Source organism: Corapipo altera, unplaced genomic scaffold (assembly GCF_003945725.1).
Source record: "Corapipo altera isolate COAL_440 unplaced genomic scaffold, ASM394572v1 2, whole genome shotgun sequence".
In the NCBI taxonomy this organism is placed as follows: Eukaryota; Metazoa; Chordata; class Aves; order Passeriformes; family Pipridae; genus Corapipo; species Corapipo altera.
In genome coordinates, this window is record NW_020884890.1 from 2,089,176 (window position 1) to 2,094,890 (window position 5,715).

At 37.0% G+C, this 5,715-nt stretch overlaps 1 protein-coding gene across 1 annotated transcript in view; it reads right to left on the minus strand.

Moving 5' to 3' along the window:
* Positions 1 to 3,887: 3,887 nt before the first annotated feature.
* The window catches only part of KHDRBS2 (KH RNA binding domain containing, signal transduction associated 2), a 360,034-nt gene continuing 358,206 nt past the window's right edge, over positions 3,888 to 5,715 (minus strand). Inside the window, exon 13 of the transcript XR_003527902.1 lies at positions 3,888 to 4,142. The gene's annotated coding sequence lies outside the window, so the exon portion shown is untranslated. The remainder of the gene's footprint in view (positions 4,143 to 5,715) is intronic.

Sequence of the window (5,715 nt, forward strand, 5' to 3'; positions counted from 1 at the left end):
GCTGATTCAATCACTGGCCTCTCTGCCAAGACTGTCAACAAAGGTGCCAATTAGTGCCAGTTGTGATGATGATTTTTGTGATGCCGGCACCTATCCAGTATGAACTGGACTGTGACCACTCTCCCATTTCCCATTAGATGCTGAGCAGCTGCCAGGTGGTAGCAGGGCTGAATGATGTATTAGCTTCTGCGCACATCAGTAAATCAGACAGGCTGTATTGTATCTAAAATGCTTTTCATGTCAAATTATTTTAATCTCTCTTTAATAATGCAATTGACTTAATTTCTTTGCTTTTACTGTGTTTTCTAGCTTATGGATTATTTATTCATATAATACCAAGTAATATTGTGCGACAAAACAAAACAAATTCAAATGCAAGTATAACAAGAATCTGAGCTGCAGGCAAAAACAATCACACTTGCAAAAATGTACTTACGTTGCCTTTTATCGGCATTGGAGGCATAAATTCTGTAATTATAAACCTGTCTGACTTCCTGCATAATGCCAGCTTGATGCATAGGGACCTGTATAGGGTAGTGTTTGCAATGGACATGTACAGTTTTTAATGTGTGCACATTTGAATACTATGTGTCAGTTTGGAGCATAAAAGCAGCTTTTTATATGCAGATGAAAAACAGGTATGTATGCACACAAGTGCAGAGATTCTGACCAGAAGACCACTGTACGTGGGGGAGTTAGTGGCCCAAACAGTCATTGCCCTGAACAGGTGCAGGCCTGCACTGTGCTATGCACACAACATGACCTTTAGGTCTTTGCTATGCTGGGCACATCCTCTGTCACCAGGATAAACTTGGCTGGATAATTGTAATGAAGTAGCCTGTGGGCAGCTGCCACTGGGTCTCAGCAACTGTACCTCCTTGCCTTTATCTAAGACAGGAGCAACAAATTCCTATGTGTGTATCCTTCTTGTTTGACAGTAAAAATGATTAATGAAGGAAAACCTTACAGGAGATCCAAAGACTGAAATATTTGGGTAACCTTTACATGGACAAGATCTGCACAGGATGCTGAGCCCTGCATGGAGGCCCATTTGACGGCACATAACTCCAGCTTCCCAGCAACTGGAGCGATGTAAGATTATCTGTGCTAACCTCTTTTTCTTTAGAGTGATGCCTAATCGGTACTGAGAAAAAAACTTCAGAGCAGTTAATTGAGGATGAGATAAGAAAAGGGTTTAATTTGTGCCTAGGCAAAAAGATCACAAGACGCATGTGCCGGCCGTGCCTGAGATGTTACATTTTATAATATTGTCTGACCAATCCAAGTTTTGTCCATCCTGTAGCTTTTGCCCTGGTCCACCCCCTGGCCCACCCCCAGGGAATTGGGTCTGGGGGCTTTTCTTCATCATCTTCATCTTCTTCAGAGCACAAAGGGTACACAGTCACCTAGTTCTTGACTGTTCTCTTGCAGTTCAGGCCAAGATTAGATGTCCTCAAACAGAAGAGGCCTGCCTTGACAAAAGACCAAACATTTTCTACTGGAATTCAGGAGTAGAATTGATATGGGGAACACAGAATGGGGTAAGAGGTTTGAGGAATGTGTAAACTATTGTGCTAAATGGTGAGGGATATAATATAGCTACTTCTAAAATCTACTTCTACTACTTAACTACTTATAAAACTTACACAATTAGGAAAATCAAAAAACCAGATGGACCTTACGGCATCAGAGTGTTAGCTGCAATGGATGGTATTTTAAGCTGTATTTCACAGCATCTGAGTGTCCTTATAACTGGGATTACAATGAATCAGCAAGTCCTGGTGCAAAATCCTATGTGTGGGAATGTGTGCACTGTCCGTGGTCTGTTATGGTTTGATGTGTCTCTTATGTGATCTTGCTTCAATATGACACCTTTCCATCAGCCACATCTTTTTTTTTTGTCTGCTGTCAATTTAATGAATATACATCAGAGATACTTTCCTTTGAGAAGTTCTCATGGTTCATAGGCCCAATATTTTACACACAACTCCTACTCTTCACCTTCCTCACTGAAGAAAGACTTAATGGAAATGCCCAACAACCACATTAGTTATTGAAGGTAAGTGAAGGAAGGAGGTGTCTCCTAAAGTACATCGTCAAACTTCTGTATTGGTTCATAAGATGTACTTGATTATTTTGGTAGTTTTTAAAAAAAGAATGACTGTGGTCACCTAGTGGAAAAAAAATCCCTTTCATAGAATAATAGGGACATATAACATGTTCAAGGTCTTCCCCATGTTAAACAGTGTGTGACACAGTAACAGCATTTTGCATAATCAAGAGTGAACTGAAAAGAGTGTAACAAACATCACTGCTTTCATCTGATATATTGAACTCACTCTGTGAGAAAGCCTGGAATTGTTTGTATGACTACACATTGAGTCTCTCCCTCAACACCCTGGATTCTCTACTTAGTCATTTCCTAAACATGAGCTTTTAAAAAATGGATACAACAGCATATATTTTATTTTTTTTCATAACAAAAATATATACGGTCAAGAGTTCTTAGTAATTCAAATTATAAAAATTCAGATATTTATATTGTGAATAATAATTAGGAACTGAAAAACCAGTTTTGTTTATTATTGTCTGTGGGCTGCGTATTTGATGGCTGATATATTTGGTTAGGAAGCAGAAAAGAGCTATTTGTAGTCATTTCCGTTTCAAGGACTATTACCTAAATCACACGTTGATAGAAACGTGTATCTAGTGGATTTTTTCTAGACACACAGAAAACATTAATTTTGGTAGGCATTTATGAAATGAACACCCATTAGGGATTTTTGTCTGTAGTTTTGCAAAACCTTTGAAGTTTCAAAATAGGTTGAACGTTGCCAATGCATTGAAAAACTATCCTATTTTATGGTTGCAAAACAAATGATGAAAAATACATTTACAGTCTTCAGTGAAAAATAAAAACACCTAAGGAAAAGGAAAAGATCAAGTACATACATACATACATATACATCCGTTTGAGATATTGCAAACATATTTTGGATATGCTCATTTTCTCTCTCTTGACCAAAGCAGAATAGCTCTTCTCAGCAAGATGTTGCATGTAATGTACCATGGAGAAGTATTTTTATTCAAATATAATATAGTGTGGGAAAAAGACATTTGGCATGATTTCTAATTGTGAACTTGTGCAAATCCATGTAGGTCTACTTCAGTCAGCAATACTTCAAGCCTTCTTCTATCTTTTGGAAAAATATAAAATGTTTTCTTTAATAATTATTAATATTTTTAATATCTAACTTGTAATAATACTAATACAGGTGCATTTCTTATACTAAATTTTTTTATTTTTAAGCACAGGATTTGTTCAGTTGCTATAATAACATTTTACATGAGGACCCTAGTGATGTTTTTTAGCATTAAATACAACACTCAGTTCCAGAAGGTGTTTTCTCCCCTTATACATATAAAAAGAAGAGTCTTCATGCAGATAGTGATTTAAACTAGCATATTCTGACAGTTCTTATATTAATTGAATTGTTAATAACCTATGGGATATACTACAAATTCCTTTGCCTTCCAATAGTTCCATACCTTCAGGGACTTTTCAAAGCAGGATACATGCAATGTGCTGTGTGTTGGAATACATTATCTCTGCTGTTAGATTATTCAAACAGAAGCTGAAAAACCTACTTTTTCAGCAGTGCTGATGCAGTGCATTTTTTGTCGCAGTTCATGTATGTGGCAAAACTAATTATACTGTGTACCTTCTGTTAACATATCTTCCCATGTTTAAGACTAGAAAATATTGATGGAAAATGGGTCATACAAGCAGGAAAGCATGTTGTAAATATCCTGAGCCAAATAGCATGTGTTGACTCCTTGGCTGGCTTAGGTTTTTGAAATCTAGACAGAATCCACAGCCTTGACCATTAAAGCAGAAAGAGATTTATTCTGTATAGTTTCATCATCTTGTTACAATCTTAGTCATAGGAAAGGAAGAGGGAACCTTGTGCCATTTTCAGTTCTTGTTTAATATCTTCTTCACAGGAAAATGATGCCAGGATATTAAACTCATCTGTTCTTTTGGATAATAAGGATGTAATGTACCATTTTGACCTTTCCAAGTGCTGTGTTTCCAATTGCTGTTCATTAGATTTTTTTTTCTTGATTAAAGTCTCACTAACCTGTAGAAATAGAATGAAAGAAGACCTAGTCAAGACACAGCATATCAAGCATGATCAAAACAAAACTACACAATTGTATAGCTCAAGGGCTGTAACAGATATTAACACTTTGTGTCCTGTATCATTGCTATGTTCACTCATAACAAAAGAAGCTAAAACAATGTTTATTTAAATTTTTCACATGCTAATGCAGAGTCACAAGCTGAAGAGCTTTTATTTGGTTGAAAGTTTAATCATGAGAATAAGACAGACTATTTCTGGGATCCTGCAGAAAAGTTTCTGTGATGAAGTCATAAGAGAACTGAATTATAATCCTCAAATGGAAATGTAATTAAATGATAAAATATATATGACTGAGAGTCAGATTCTGTTGACCTTTTTAATTTTTATTGATTTATATTCTTAAATTCAGAAATAGATATTAAGGGCAGAAAAAGTTATACATTATTGTCTAGTCTAACGTCCTGCGTGGTCCCAAAATATCAGCCTCTGTAGCTTCTGTATGAGATGTTGGATATCTTTCTGACCAACAGAGATTGCTCCAATGGTTTAAAGCTCTCATTGTTAATTTGGTGAGGGGGGAACAGACTGGAATTCTTGGCTCCAGCTAATTACACATTCCTTACTCCTGAATTAGAGAGCTCTTAACTGTCAAAAATCCTTTTGGCCTGTAGGTACCCGAAGGCTGTAGTCAAGTTACTTCTCAGTCCTCTCTGGACTGAATCAATAGCTAAGAATCTATTTTGTGTTTCAGTATTAGTACATTTTCCCTAATTTTAAGAACCTTTTTCTGTACATCTTTTTGATTTTTCACATTCTTTTAAACAAACCATAATGTCATATGGCTTTCCAGTAAGTTTCACAAATGTCGTGAATGAAAAATCTGTGCCAATGTCTGAATACTATTTACTTATTTACTCTTACAAAGATTAGATTTGTCTTCAAATAGCATCCCACTCATAGTTCACATCCAACTTACATCTATAGTGACACTGTGTCCTCAAAACTATTACTTTTGTGGCTAACTCAGGATTAAAACAGACTCAACCCAATATAAACTATTAATCAAACCAAAAAATAAGACACAAGCTGCCCTTTTGTATACAATTAAAAACAAGTTAGTACACTACTCCCTTGTGTTCACAGTTTAATTCTGTTATCTGTAAATGTTCATATTAATGAGACTTTAAACTGCAAGTTTAGCACTTTAGGCTGGTTTCTACTTTCTTTTCAACAATGAAGTGGTTTTGCCTACAGTTTAACCTGACCAGGAGAACTGCCCAGCCTTGGTACTGATGTTACAGAATTACATACTGTAGTGGTTTGAACCTTGTTTTTCCCCAGAGGCTAAGAAAAGTGGTAACCCCCAAGGGGTGGAAACCCCTGGAAGTTTTGAAGTTCTGTCCAATGGGCGCTCCTGCAGAAATGTAAACATACCACAACCAGACCGGAAGAGATGAGTTGTAGTTTGGTTGTTAGAAGAAGTAGCCATGTTGTAACAGCCACGAGGAAAGGGGCCCAGAGCCCCTCGGGGCCTCTGGGGCCCCCCAGCCCCCAACTGGGGCTGGGGGGC